Source organism: Canis lupus, chromosome 26, assembly GCF_048164855.1.
Source record: "Canis lupus baileyi chromosome 26, mCanLup2.hap1, whole genome shotgun sequence".
NCBI lineage: Eukaryota > Metazoa > Chordata > Mammalia > Carnivora > Canidae > Canis > Canis lupus.
This window is the reverse complement of record NC_132863.1, coordinates 13,182,026-13,197,337: the sequence shown is the minus strand read 5'-3', so window position 1 is coordinate 13,197,337 and position 15,312 is coordinate 13,182,026. Positions and strand designations below refer to the sequence as shown.

General features: G+C 34.1%; 2 long non-coding RNA genes across 7 annotated transcripts in view; one reads left to right on the top strand and one right to left on the bottom strand.

Annotated features, from left to right (window-relative positions):
• The window catches only part of LOC140618073 (uncharacterized), a 101,867-nt gene that overhangs the window by 21,307 nt on the left and 65,248 nt on the right, over window positions 1-15,312 (bottom strand). The gene's annotated exons all lie outside the window — the stretch shown is intronic.
• LOC140618072 (uncharacterized) overlaps window positions 1-15,312 on the top strand; it is a 34,077-nt gene that overhangs the window by 1,716 nt on the left and 17,049 nt on the right. For all 5 annotated transcript variants that reach the window (XR_012018251.1, XR_012018250.1, XR_012018252.1 and 2 more), the window contains one exon: window positions 1,933-2,034. This is a non-coding gene — a long non-coding RNA (uncharacterized lncRNA). The remainder of the gene's footprint in view (window positions 1-1,932; window positions 2,035-15,312) is intronic.

The following is a 15,312-nucleotide window of genomic DNA, read 5'->3' as shown; positions in this document are numbered from 1 at the left end:
ATTAATCACTCTTAAATGATTAATTTTATGTTATGTGAATTTCAGAGTAAAAAAGCAAAATAAAGTCAGTCACAAGTTTTCCCAGACTGAAGGAAAGAGAACTACACAGGATATGAATACTGGGAAGTAGGGTTCTTTTGGAAGTCATCCTTGGAGACTAGCCACCATACCTGTTCTTGTATATAAGTCCATCAAGGGCAGGGAGTTCTGTGGCTCCATTTGAAGCATTCTGTGTCTCTGTTTCAGCTTATTATGTCAGGATCATTTCCCCCAGCAGCCTTTCTCACAATGATACAAAACAAAGGGATACAGGATATCATACCATTTTAACTGTCCATAACCTGTTTCAAAAGATCTTTCTAAATGGTTGGTTGAAACTCAAAATATGCTTTTCTCTCGGGGCACTTTTAGAAGTAGTCATTAAGATCCAGTTGTAGTTTAGTACAGAGAGCACTGGCTTTATATTCAGAGAAGCCATACCCACAAACTTTATAGTAATTCCTATGTGCCAGACATTGTTTTAAGGCTTCAGAGTAATATTATGAGGAAGTTACTGTTTATAGATGAGGAAACTAAGGCACAGGAAAGCTAAGAAACTTGCCTATGGTTGCATAACTAGAAGTAGCAGTATAGGATTCAAGTCCAGGCAGGGTGATTCCATAGTTCATGCTCTTAACCAGTTTGCTATCATGCCTCTTTTAATGTGTAACTGAAACTCCCTAACCTTTTGTTTCTTCATCAGCAAAAGGAGATAACATCTTTCTCTAAGGGTCAGTTCAAATTTTAAATGAAAATACATATTGTAAATGGTTTGTAAAACTTCAAAACAGTATATAATTCTTGGTTTAATGCATCACTGTGTTTCTTCCATTTGTTCATTCAAGCATATTAATCGAACACTTTCAATGCAATAGGTGAAATAAGATTGAATTCTTGCTTTAAAAAAGCATGCTATCTACTCAAGAGACATAATCAAACAACTAATTATATTACAGAGTGATAAACTTTCTGTAGCAGGGAGATGGGAGAAAGGCTTGGGGTCTTGAATTCCAGTCTATCATTGAATCTAGACATAAGAATTCCAGAGGGCCCCTGCTGCTTGGCTGTAGAGTAGGGAAACCTCTACGACAACAACTGTAGTTAACAACTGATGTAATTAATGCCACAGAAGTTCCTTTGACAAAAGTACTGTCCCCAAACCACAGAGGTTGAGGTTCTAGCCTCTGCCAAAATTGCCCACAGGCACTATTAATCCTGAACTTGATGGAGAATGATAAGTGACAAGTGCTCGGGCAGAAAAAGGTACTATCTTGAATTGGCAATTTTGGGCACTCTGGTTATATTTCAAAATGTGAATTTTTTCTTTACTATGTTTTGTATCTGGGAAATGACAGAAGTTGTTTCATATGAAAAATTGAGATCATTATAACATTTCTTTAGTATCTTTGATTCAATGAAAATTATAAACTTCAAATTACCTTTGAACTTTTAATATTCTTTCAAGTTTTTATAGGAGAAGGAAAGGTAAAAAGTTGCTGAATTATGTCATCCTAACATTTCATCAGTTTCCACTTCTAAAATGGCAAACATAGGCATCTTATTCTTTTAGAATAAGGAATACTGTTCAGAATGGGGCATAAGGTCTAATATAAATTACGGATGAATGCATGATGTTTCAGGGGATTGTCAAGTATTTATTATTTAAAACCTTTATTCAAATACTTGATAATATCCTTCCCTATTAGAAGTCAGGGAAAGGTAAGATCACAATCAAATCTTTATTGTACAACAAATACATACTTCCTCAGAATGCATGCTTCCATTTCATTTGAGGTTTATATAGACCAAGGTATGCATTTTATGATATTCCATTTGAAAAACAAAAATAAGCAACTTGGTATTTATCTTCTTGTTGATTGTTTTATCTTTTAGTGTTTTTTAGGGAGACCCAAGGGAGGGCTTCAGGTGTTTCCCTAGAACCCATCTGAATCATGGAGATCCACAGCACTGTGCAGAACCAAGACAGAAAATGAAGTAAGTTTAAAAGGATGAGATGATATATAAATCCTCCAACATATGAAATACATGAATAGGTTAGATAAAATTTCCAAAGCTAGATCTCTGTTACAGGCATATAAGGACAACTTGTAGAGGTCATTTCCTACTCATGATGGCCCTTTTTTCCAGTGAGATTCTATTTATGAAGGAAGAGTCTGCAATTCTAAGAAATTCTTATGAAGAAGAAAAACCAGATCTAGGTTATGTATGATTTCTAGTTCATTGAGTTTTGGGAATTGACGATTATTTAAATCTAGCATTAACATATATCATGTTGATAAAGGCATATGCATTTTTCCTCCTACTTTGATGTTTTAGGAGCATTTTCAGCAATATAAAGACATACAATAGATAGATATCAAAGAAGGTGTCATTTGGGAAAAATTCTAAGATATGTTTTATAATTAAAATAATAAGATATATTTAAAATTATTTAGCTATAGATGACTGGTTTATTAGTAATTTCTCTTTATCTGATATGGCCATTCATTTGGAGGGCAAGGAAATCTGTGAACTAGTTTTGAAATTAGAAAATTGCTAAGATACCACAATACCAAGTGCATCAGTCACAGACCAAATTATTATCCTCAAACTCAAACCATTCTGGGAGTTTAGAGTCTTTTCTTTTCTACTATGCACATGAAAAATAATATCTCCCAAAGTAACTCTGATCTACTTTATCTTTTTTTAGAAATACATTCTTGTTCTGAGATAACATGTCTTACTAATAGGCTTCCTTTGCACTGCTCACAAACTATTATATCTTTCTTAACCAACCTATTAAGTGGGAAACATTCTGGAATTCTGAAACAAGCCATTTGATAGAACTGCTAGAATATTTGCTTCTACTGAATATTTTCTACATAATCCCTTAGAAGAAAAGTATTTTTCACTTTCTACAGAAGAACAAATGTGATTGTACTATTATTTCATTGACTGCATTTGGCCTGAATAAAATTTGTATGATGCTCTATTAACTATCACATGAAATGAAGGGAATAAAAGTTTTATCAACTATCACATGAAATGGAGGGAATAAAAGTTTATCAACTATCACATGAAATGAAGGGAATAAAAGTTTTCCTCTAATAATAAAGAAAAATCATGTATAAAGAGAATAAGTGAGTTTGAGGACTATAAAAAGCATCAAAACATGATGGCCATACTAAATTGCTGAGAAAAGTATTCTCATATTTGTAGGCTACTGATCTGAGCTTTTGAGAGCAGATACTACTTAGAAGCCACAATCACATTGCTAAGAATGTTTGGGGGCTGCTTCAAAAACTGTAATGATCAGTGTGAAATGACTGGTTTTTAAAATCCTACGTGTTGTTCAACCCAATAGGAATCCAGCCAAATTCTTATTCCCAGGTCTTTCTTAAAAATAGATTAAGGCAGAAGATGGGTAACATTTATTCTTGCCCCACTATTCAAGTAAAAGCAAGTAAAATAAAGAGCAAGAGCAGTTTTGAAGGGTAGAGGAAGATGTAAGGCACCTGTGAAAGGGGTGTGTGGGAATGGAGAGTAATGGCAGAGCAGCTAGTACTCTAGTCTCACCAGAGAGAGGGAGAGTGCTCAAACCAGAGATATCATATTGTTACTGAATCCTCAACGGGGTTTCTCTATTTTCAATGTGATGGCAACCATGTGTTTGAAGAGTGCCTGGACAGAACTTTAGAGAATATGTGTGTTTAGCAGAATGTATACAGAGAAATGTCTATGCCTTAATGTTGTTCATAATTGTAGATCTTACTAATGGAGAATTAGACTGAATCAACAGGAAGTAGCAAAGTAGACTTTTCACTACTTAATGCTGCCATATATGAAGACAGTGCTGAAGCATCACACAGATGGGAAAGAGACAATGAGACACTTGTACCTACATTTCTGGTATACAATAGAGAGTGAAAAAACAAAAAAGGGAAAGACTGCAACAGAAATATCTATTATATATGAATCTATATAAACTATTGTTTTATTCAAATTATTTCTGATTGTATTTTAAACAAGTTCTATCAATTTCCTTAAAAGTTCAAAATTCACCTTCTTGATTAAGCTTTTCTATGCTAATTCAAAGCTTATGATACCCTTTCTTGCATCTCTAATGTCTAATTTAATGCAATTATAAATATAGACTAACAAGACTGACTATACCAACAGATGTACCTATATGACAATTTTCCCCTTCCTATCTAGTATCTTAAGAGTTTTTCCCAGTGGTGTTGCCATGCGCTGAAACATTCACTGAAGACTTTGGGAGATTCTAGTAGTATATTTAAGTCACATATTTGAATATCTTTAATGGTGGAAACTAAAATAAATTTGATATTTAGCGAACAACTCAAATCCATTCAGAGACAAATCTAATTAATAAAACAAATGACCACGGTATATAATATAACTGAATTTATAAATAAAGATGGCTTAATTCCTAGAATACCATGGAGGACTTACCATAGTCAGCTAACTTTGCTTCCCTCAAAAACCCTATGGAAAGTACAAAAATGGATTTAACATAAAAGACATATCCATAAGAATGGAGAGAACAGCAGAAGAGACAGGAGCTATGCAATTTTGAGAAGTAACTCTAACTTAGCAGATCCAAGAAAGCTGAATATTTTGTTGTTGGTTCTCTGAAAACACAGAACCAAACTGATAGTTCATGTGGTCATAAAAAGCCTCAGAAACCTGCAACATTAGATGCTTCTGAGCCTGGAGTGAAGAGGACATTGGCAAAATAGAAGAAAGTGATGAAACTTCTGAAAACATTTACTAGATCTCACCCCACTTCTTCCACTGCAGTGGAAGTTACTAGGAATAAAAATTTAAATGCAGTAAGACAGAAGAAGCCAGTAACTTACAAAGGAAAACCCATAGGCTAGCAAGGGAGTTTTCAGCAGAAACTTTCCAAATCAGAAGAGAATGGTGTGATATATTCAAAGTACTGACTGGGGAAAATCTTCAGGCAAATGTACTCTACATAGGAAGGCTATCATTCAGAATAAAGATAAAGAGTTTCCCAAAACAAAAACTAAAGGAGTTCATGATCACTAAACCACCCCTGAAAGAAATATTAAAGGGGCCTTTTTGAGTGGAGAGACCAAAAGTGACAGTATAAAGGCAGAAAACACAAGAGCAGTAAAAATGAGTATTTCTGTAAACAATCAGTCAAGGAACTCACAAAACAGAAGGATGTAAAATATGACTACATATAGCTAAAATGTGGGGAGAAGAGGAGTAAAGAAAGAGTTCAAACAAACTACCATCAACTTAATATAGACTGCTATATGCAGAAGAGGTTATATACAAATCTAGTGATAACCATGCATCAAAACCCACAATAAATATGCAGAGAATAAAAAGAAAAAAATCCAAATATATCGCTAAAGAAAATCAGCAAACATGGGAGAAAGACAAGAAAGGATCAGAGAAAATCTTCAGAAAAAAACACAAAACAAATAATACAATGACAATAAACATATAAATCAATAATTATTTTGAATGTAAATGGACTAAACGCTTTAGTCAATAGACAGAGTGACAGAAAGGATAAAAAAAAAAAGGCCCATCAAAAAAAAAAAAAAAAAAAAAGGCCCATCTATCTGCTGCCCACAAGAGCATTATGACCTAAAGGCACCTGCAGGTTGAAAGTGAGAGGGTGGAGAAACATCTAGCAATCAAATGGATGTCAAAAGAAAGCCAGAGTAGCAATTCTTATATTGGACAAAATAGATTTTAATGCAAAGACTACGACAAGAGACAAAGAAGAACACTATATAATAAAAGGGGCAATCCAATAAGAGGATGTAATTAATGCAAATATTTATAGATCCCACATGGGAGCACCCAAATACAAAAAAAAAAAGTTAATAACAAATATAAAGGAAATAATCAAAAGCAATATCATAATAGCAGGGGATTTTAACACTCCCAATTACATCAATGGACACATCATCTAAACAGAAAATTAAACCAGGAAACCATGACTTTGAATGATAAACTGGAACAGATGGATTTAACAGATGTTCAGAACATTCCATCATAAAATAGCAGAATATACATTATTTTTTAATGCACAAGGGTACATTCCAGAACAAATCACATATTAGCCCACAAAATGAACCTCAACAAATATAAAAGTGAAGTCATACCATGAATATTTTCTGACCTCAATGCTATGAACATAGAAATCAACCATAAGCAATAATCTGGAAAGACCAAAAATACATGGAGGCTAACTAACATGCTACCAAACAATGGATGGGTCAACCAAGAAATTAAAAAAGAAATAAAAAAAGTACATGGAAACAAATGAAAATGAAAACACAATTGTCCAAAACCTTTGGGATGTAGCAACAGTGGTTCTAAGAGGACAGTTTATAGGCCTAGCTCAAGTGGCAAGAATCATCTCAAATGAACAACCTAAGCTTACACCTAAAGAAGCAAGAAAAAGGACAGCAATGAAAACCTAAAACCAGCAGAAGGAAGGAAATAATAAAGGAAATAAAGGGCATGAATAACACAGAAACAAAAAAAAAATCATTAAAATTGATAAACCTCCAGCCAGGCTCATCAAGAAAGAAAGAGAAAGGACTCAAATAAGTAAAATGACAAATGAGAGAAGAGAAGAGAAATAACAACAAGCATCATGGAAATATAATCATGATAATATGAAAAACTATATGCCAACAAATTGGACAACCTGGAAGAAATGGATAAATTCCTAGAAACATATAAACTAGCAAAACTGCAAAAGGAAGAAACAAAATTTGAACAGACCAATTACCAGCACTGAAACTGAATCAGTAATTTAAAAACTTCCAAGAAACAAAAGTCCAGGACTGAAAGGCTTCACAGGTGAATTCTACCAAATTTTTTTTAATTTATTTTTTATTGGTGTTCAATTTACTAACATACAGAATAACACCCAGTGCCCGTCACCCATTCACTCCCACCCCCTGCCCTCCTCCCCTTCTACCACCCCTAGTTCGTTTCCCAGAGTTAGCAGTCTTTACGTTCTGTCTCCCTTTCTGATATTTCCCACACATTTCTTCTCCCTTCCCTTATATTCCCTTTCACTATTATTTATATTCCCCAAATGAATGAGAACATATAATGTTTGTCCTTCTCCGACTGACTTACTTCACTCAGCATAATACCCTCCAGTTCCATCCACGTTGAAGCAAATGGTGGGTATTTGTCATTTCTAATAGCTGAGTAATATTCCATTGTATACATAAACCACATCTTCTTTATCCATTCATCTTTCGTTGGACACCGAGGCTCCTTCCACAGTTTGGCTATCGTGGCCATTGCTGCTATAAACATCGGGAATTCTACCAAATTTTTAAAGAAGGGTTAGTTAATATCTATTCTTCTCAAACTATTCCAAAAAATAGAAAAGGAAGGAAAACTTCCAAATTCATTGATGAGGCCAGTATTACCTGATACTAAAACCAGATAAAGACACCACAAAAAAAGAGAACTATGTGAATATCGATGGAAAAACCACAAATAAAATATGAGCAAACTGGGGTGCCTGGGTTACTCAGTCAATTAGGCATCTGCCTTTGGCTCAGGTCAGCATCCCAGGGTCCTGGGATCAAGCCCTGCATAGGGCTCTCTGCTCAGTGAGGTGCCTGATTCTTCCTCTCCCTCTGCTTGCCACTCTGCCTACTTGTGCTCTGTCAAATAAATAAATAAAATCTTTATATATATATATATATATATATATATATTAGCAAACCTATTCCAAGAATATGTTAAAAAATTATTTAGCATGATCAAGTGGGATTTGTTCCTGGGATGGAAGGGTGGAGTTCAATATTCACAAAGTGATCAACATAATACATCACATCAATAAAAGATTAAAAGCTATATGATCATTTCAACAGATGCAAAAAAAGGCATTTGACAAAGTACAAAATTCATTCATGATAAAAAGCCTCAATAAAGTAGATTTAGAGGGAACATACCTTAACATAACAAAGGCCTTCTGTGAAAAACCCACAGTGAACATCAAACTCAATGGTGAAAAATTGAGAGCTTTCCTCCGAAGGTCACAAACAAGACTAGGATGTCAGCTCTCACCCCTTTTATTCAACATAGTACTGGAGGTTCTAGCCATGGCAATTAGACAACATAAAGAAATAAAAGCATCCAAGTTAGTAAGAAAAAAGTAAAACTCTATTTACAGGTGACATGATACTACATATAAAAACTCATAAAGACTCCACCAAAAAACTACTACAACTGGATAAAGGAATTCAGTAAAGTCGCATGATACAAAATCAATGCATAGAAATTTGTTGCGGTACTAATAATGAAGCAGCAGAAAGTGAAATTCAGAAAACAACCCCGTTTCCAAGTGCTCCAAAACAATAAAATATCGAGGAATAAACTAACCAAAGACGTGAAAGAGCTGTACTCTGAAAATTATAAAACATTGATGAAAGAAATTTAAGATGATGCAACGAAATGGAAAGACATTCCATGCTCATGGGTTGGAGGAACAAATATTGTTAAAATATCTGTACTGACGAAAGCAATTGATAAATTTAGTGCAATCGCTATTAAAATACCAATACTATTTTTCATAGAACTAGAACAAACAATTCTCAAATTTGTATTGAACTACAAAAGACCTCGAAAACCCAAAGCAAACTTGAAAAAGAAAAACAAAGCTAGAGGCAACAGAATTCCAGACTTGAAGTTATATTACAAAACAGACACACAGATCAATGGACCAGAACAGAAAACCCAGAAATAAACCCACAACCTATGGTTAATTAATCTTCCACAAAGCAGGAAAGAATATCCAACAGGAAAAAGACAGTCTCTGCAACAAGTGGTTTTGGAAAAACTGGACAGCTACATGCAAAAGAATGAAATTGGACCATTCTCTTATACCATACACAAAGACAAACTCAAAATGGATTAAAGACAGGAATCCATCAAAATCCTAGAGGAGAACATAAGTAGTAACCTCTGACATTGGCCATAGCACCTTTCTTCCAGATATGTCTCCTGAGGCAAGGGAAACAAAAGCAAAAATAAACTATTAGGACTGTATCAAATTAAATAGCTTCTACACAGCAAAGGAAATAATCCACAAAGGCAACCTACCGAATGGGCTAAGATATTTACAAATGACATATCTGGTAAAGGGTTAATATCCAAAATATATAAAGAACTTATGAAACTGAACACCAAAAAAACAAATAATCTAATTAAAAATGGGCAGAACACATGAACAGACACTGCTCCAAAGAATAAATACAGATGACCAACAGACACATGAAAAGATGTTCATCATCACTTATCATCAAGGAAATGTAAATCAAAACTACAATGAGATATCATCTCACATCTGTTAGAATGGATAAAATTAATAGATGTTGATGAGGATGTGGAGAAAGGAGAACACTCATGCACTGTTGGTGGGAATGCAAACTAGTGAAGCCATTGTGGAACAGTATGGAAGTTCTTCAAAAAGTTAAAAACTGAACTACCCTAGAATCCCACAATCACACTACTAGGTACTTACCCAAGAATACAAAAACACTAATTCAAAGGGATACATGCACCCCTATGCTTATAGCAGCATTATTTATAATAGCTAAATTATGGAAGCAAATTATCAAGATAGTGTGTACATGTGTATATATACATACAGTGGAATACAAAGATAGTGTGTATGTGTGTATATATACATACATACATACATACAGTGGAATATAATTCAGCTGTAATAAAAAATATAATCTTGCCATTTATAACAACATGGATGGAAGTAGAAAGTATAATGATAAGCGAAATAAGTCAGAGAAAGACAAATACTATATGATTTCATTCATGTGTGGAATTTAAGAAACAAAGCAAATGATAAGAGGAGGATAAATTAAAAAAAAAACAGACTCAACAATGGAGAACAAACTGATGGTTACCAGAGGGGAGATGGGTGGGGGGATATGGGAAATAGGTAATGGAGATTACGGGCTGCACTTGTCATGACGAGCATTGGATGATATAGGGAATAACTCAATCATTATGTTGTACACCTGACACTAATAGAACACTGTATGTTAACTAACTAGAATTAAAATGAAAACTTAAAAAAGTGTACATCAATTAATACTTACAAAGTTGGTGAACAAATCTATTCAGCTCTTAATCTTTTTATTAGTTTTGTAGATTGCATATCAACTTATAAGGAACTGATAATTGGTCATCTATTATCAAATTGAATACTGCACATATAGACTGCATAATGATATTGATGATGATGATTAAAATGTCTCATATTTAAAAATAATAATAGTATCAGAAATTATAATGATAAACAATTGTGGCATATTCCTACAATGTAATGTTGTATACAGCAATTCAAATGAACAAATGAGATACCTCAAAAAGTTATAAAAATATAGTATTGTAGCATTTCTGTAAAACTTAGGAAACAAAATAATACCATGTAGATTTCAAAAGTATTAAATAATGGTATAAAATTGAACCAACTACTCACATATGCCACAGCATGGTCAAATCTAAAAAACATGTTGAGTGAAAAGCCTCACATAGGAATTTATGAAAAATTATTCTGTTTATAATGAAGCTTTAGAAGAGGTCAAGTGGTTGCTGCCTATGGCATATGTTGACAGAAAATACATCAGTGGTTACTGGAGAATGTGAACCAAATGGAAAAGGACATGAGGAAAGCTTTGGAAGGTAATGAAACTATTTCTTATCTTTACTGAGGTGGTGGTCACACTGGTCATCAGTTTAAAAATCTGTATATTCTAATTGTATATAGTTTATACTTGACAAACTTTATTTCAAACAAACAAAAATTATAGTAGTAATAATAATAATAGTAATAGTAATAATATAATCCTTAAAGTATTGCCAGGTATCCTCTATAGCAGGTAAAGGAGTGATTAATTAAAAAGTCTTAAGCAGTGATAATTTTTTTGTAATGGGAGCAGAGGTTCTAAGCAAACCTGTTTTAAAGGGCTACCTGTATGGACCTGTATCAACTCTGCATTTTTTATTACAAAAAGTACAGTCATATCACTTTTCAGTTATATAAATGAGCTCTTTTCACATTTGATCTATTGACTTTATTTAGTGCCATGTCAATCTGTACAATTTCTCTTTTCTATTTCTGGGCCAATGGCTGTTCCTAGAGTACCTCTTGAATCTCCGTATCTTGATCCAAAATAGCATTCACTGTGAAGACACTGGTGCTATTCTGGGAATATGTTTCTCTCAGATTATAATTAACTGCTTTCCACTTGTGGCCTTGACCTATCACACAATGATAAGACTCAGTTTTATTTTGTTTATTGATTATCCATACTCCAACCTCTTACTCTGCAGACCTGGATAGGTCTCAGGCTGTGCTTTCTTTCATATAGTCCCTGTAACTCACTAGCTTTGGACTCAGATAAACACTTCTCTAGTGAGACAGAATGTCACCTTCCCTCAACTGTCACATACTTTGTACTTGATAAGAGTTTGTTCCCATCTCCAACACAAATAGTCAAATAAAGGGGCTCTGCTGAGGCAACAGATCTCACGCTCCCCCTGAAGTGTGGGAATGGTAAGGTGATGGACAGCTGGCTGGGAACAGCTTTCACAATAATCCTCCTACAGGGTAATGCCATGAGCCATTCTGAGGTTCCCATAAGCCACTGATATAGCCTTTAATTTTATCAATGGCTTTAATGTACTTTGAAGGTTTTTTTTTAATATACATTTTAAAATCTTTCATATGCAAAATTAGACAAGGTAGTACAATGAAATTTCATATATCCATTATCCAGATTCAAAATTTATTAGGAGTTTGGTACATTTATTGTATTTATCATAAAAAATGATTTTAAATAAATTTTTATTCATCTTGCATTCCTCTCTTACATATTTCACCATATTTCCCTAAAAATTGTGGACTTTCTTTTTTAAGCATCGCCACTGTGCAATTACTAAACCTAATAAAATTACCAGCAATTTCTTGGCATTATCTAATACCCAGCCCACAATCACTTATTCCTCATAGTCTCAAAATGTCATTTTGCAGTCTATGTGATTAAATCGGGATCCAAGTACAGTCTATAGGTTCATACATGTTTTTTGGTTGCTATTCTCTCAATCTAGAGCAGTACTTTATTTTTATTTATTTATTTATTTATTTATTTATTTATTTATTTATTTATTTATTGTATGTTTTTTATTGGAGTTCAATTTGGATACAACAAATGTTGGCAAGGATGTGGAGAAAGGGGAACCCTCTTGCACTGTTGGTGGGAATGTGAACTGGTACAGCCACTCTGGAAAACTGTGTGGAGGTTCCTCAAAGAGTTAAAAATAGATCTGCCCTATGACCCAGAAATTGCACTGCTGGGGCTTTATACCAAAGATACAGATGCAGTGAAACCCCGGGACACCTGGACCCCGAAGTTTATAGCAGCAATGTCCACAATAGCTAAACTGTGGAAGGAGCCTCGGTGTTCACCGAAAGACGAATGGATAAAGAAAATGTGGTCTATATATACAATGGAATATTACTCAGCCATTAGAAATGACAAATACCCACCATTTGCTTCAACGTGGATGGAACTGGAGGGTATTATGCTGAGTGAAGTAAGTCAATCGGAGAAGGACAAACATTATATATCTCATATATGAGACTCATTGGTCTCATTCATTTGTGGAATAGAGCAGTACTTTCTATTCTTCTATTTTGTCTGTTACACCATTGGCTTATGGACACTAGGGCTGCTGCCCCCCTGCAGGTCATACCACATCCAGAACTGTCTGCTTCCTCATGGATATCTAACTTGTTTCTCTGTCTCCTGCATTTCCTGTGTATTCAAGGTATGATTAGATTTAGATTTCTTTTTTTCAAACTATCGTTTGTTGGTGCAGTGTGCTTCATCAATACAAAGCACACAAGAAGGGACATTCATCAGTTGTGACTCATCTAGGGATGCTAAGCAGAATCATTATCATTAGGTTCAGGTCACTAATGATCTGACCTGTCCATTGTAAACATTTGTATCACCCTTTCATCCAACAGTGATGATTGTTCCTGATCAATTATTTCAATAGGAATTGAAAATGGTGATTTTTCTAATTCTTTTCTTCCCATATTTCAACAACTGGATTTCTCATATAAATACTATTTCCTTATCAACTAGGAATATTTGGCTACCATGAATATAAGGGTAAATACTTTCCTAATTGCTATTTTCTGAGTAAAGAATTAGTGATCTAATGACCTACAGTAGTATATAATACATTGCTTGCTTTTGCCAGGAATGTGGGGGGAAAAGAGGAGGAATGTGGATGTGGAGAAGGTGGCTTTTTCTTTCTCTTTTTTGAGTATTTAAAAAATATACACACACAGCTTTTATGTGTGTTTCAATAAATTGTATTCAACATTTTGTTATTCCAACTGTCTCAATAATCTTATTGGTATCTATATCCCTTTGAGATACCATACGTGGTCTCTAATCTCTTCCTTGTTTTCTGACAGAACAGGCCCCAGCATTATTTTTTTGTGTTATGCCCTACTCCCAGAAACACCATTTATCCAAGGACCCTGGTTCTTTCAGTAGTGAATGATATTTAGGACCTGCCATCAGGGCACTAAGTATGCACACTGCTATTGTTTGTCTTCTAAGCCTTCTAGAAGACAGTGCTTTTGTAGGTTGAAGATGTATTAGCTCTTGGTCATGGTATAAACTGCCTTTTTCCCCGTTTGTCATTTTCATTTTATTTCTCATAAGGTTTTTTTTCTTTTAATAGTCAATAGTGTAAATATAATTTTTAAGCTATAGTTAAATATATCATATTTTATATGTTACTTCTAGATTTTGTTAAAATTAGAAAGATTTTCTCACCATTGAGTTACAAAGGATTTCGCTTTTTATGCTCAGATCTTGAATCATAAGGCATTTACTGTGGATTATGGTATGGCAAGTGAATTGAATTTTATCTTATTTTAATGGCTAGCCAGTTTTGTCAATACCATTTTTTAATTTTTATTTATTTTTAAAGAGTTTATTTATTTATTTATTTATTTATCTATTTCTTTATTTATTTAAGAAGAGAGAGAGAGAGAGAAAGAATGAGAATTAGAGCACAAGTTGGAGGGGCAGGGGGAGAGGGGGACATAGGCTTCCTGCTGAGTAGGGAGCCCCACACTATTTTTTTTTTAAAGATTTTATTTATATATTTGAGAGGAAGTGAGAACTAGAGTGTGAGAACACAGAGGGAAGAGAGGGAGAAGCAGACTCCCTACTGAGCAGAGAGCCCGATGTGGGTCTCGATCCCCGGACCCTGAGATCATGACCTGAGCTGAAGGCAGACTCTTCACCGACTGAGCCACCCAGGGGCCCAGCCCCACACTATTTGAGCTAAAAGCAGACACTTAACCAACTAAGCTACCCATACATCCCTCAATACCATTTTTTAAAAAACTTAATTTCCTCTCAATTGATTTAAATCACAATCTTTTTCATATTTTCTGTTTCATATCTATTTGGGTCTATTTCTGAAAGTTCTATTATGTTCCTTTTGTTTTTCAAAATGTTTTTATTTTTATTTTTATTTTTTATTTTAAGTAGGCTCCATGCCCAACATGGGGCTTGAACTCATGACCCTGAGATCAAGTTTGCATACTTTACCCACTGAGCCAGCCAAGAGCCCTCTTCCTTTTGTCTTTCCATCTTTCAAGTCAGACTATTAATTATGTAAGACTTATGATTTGTTTTATTTAATATCTATGTCTAAACTCCCTACACTGTACATTTGTTGTAGCATGTTTCTGGTTATCTTTATTGTTTAATATAAACTTTCTCTTCACTTTGTCAACCCCTCCAGAAAAAAATCATTGCTTTTTTATGTTAATTTTATAAATTTGTTTAAGTGACATTTAAATGATATTGAGAGTTCCTATTAAAGGATAAAATATGTCTTTTTACTTTTCTCTCATTAAATTTTCAACATTTTTAAATTCATTTATGTCTAGGTATATTAACTTTTTAGTTGCCTATTGTAAATGAGGACTTCTATGCTGTATCCACTAACTGGTTCTTATCTATGTATATGGAAACTATTGATTTTTGAATGTTAATCTATATCCTGATATTTGTCCATTGATTCTCTTGGGTATCATTTAAGGCTTTCATTCAAAATAGGGTTAAATGTCTCTATCCAAGGTACCATGAAAAAAGCAAAATGCATTATGCC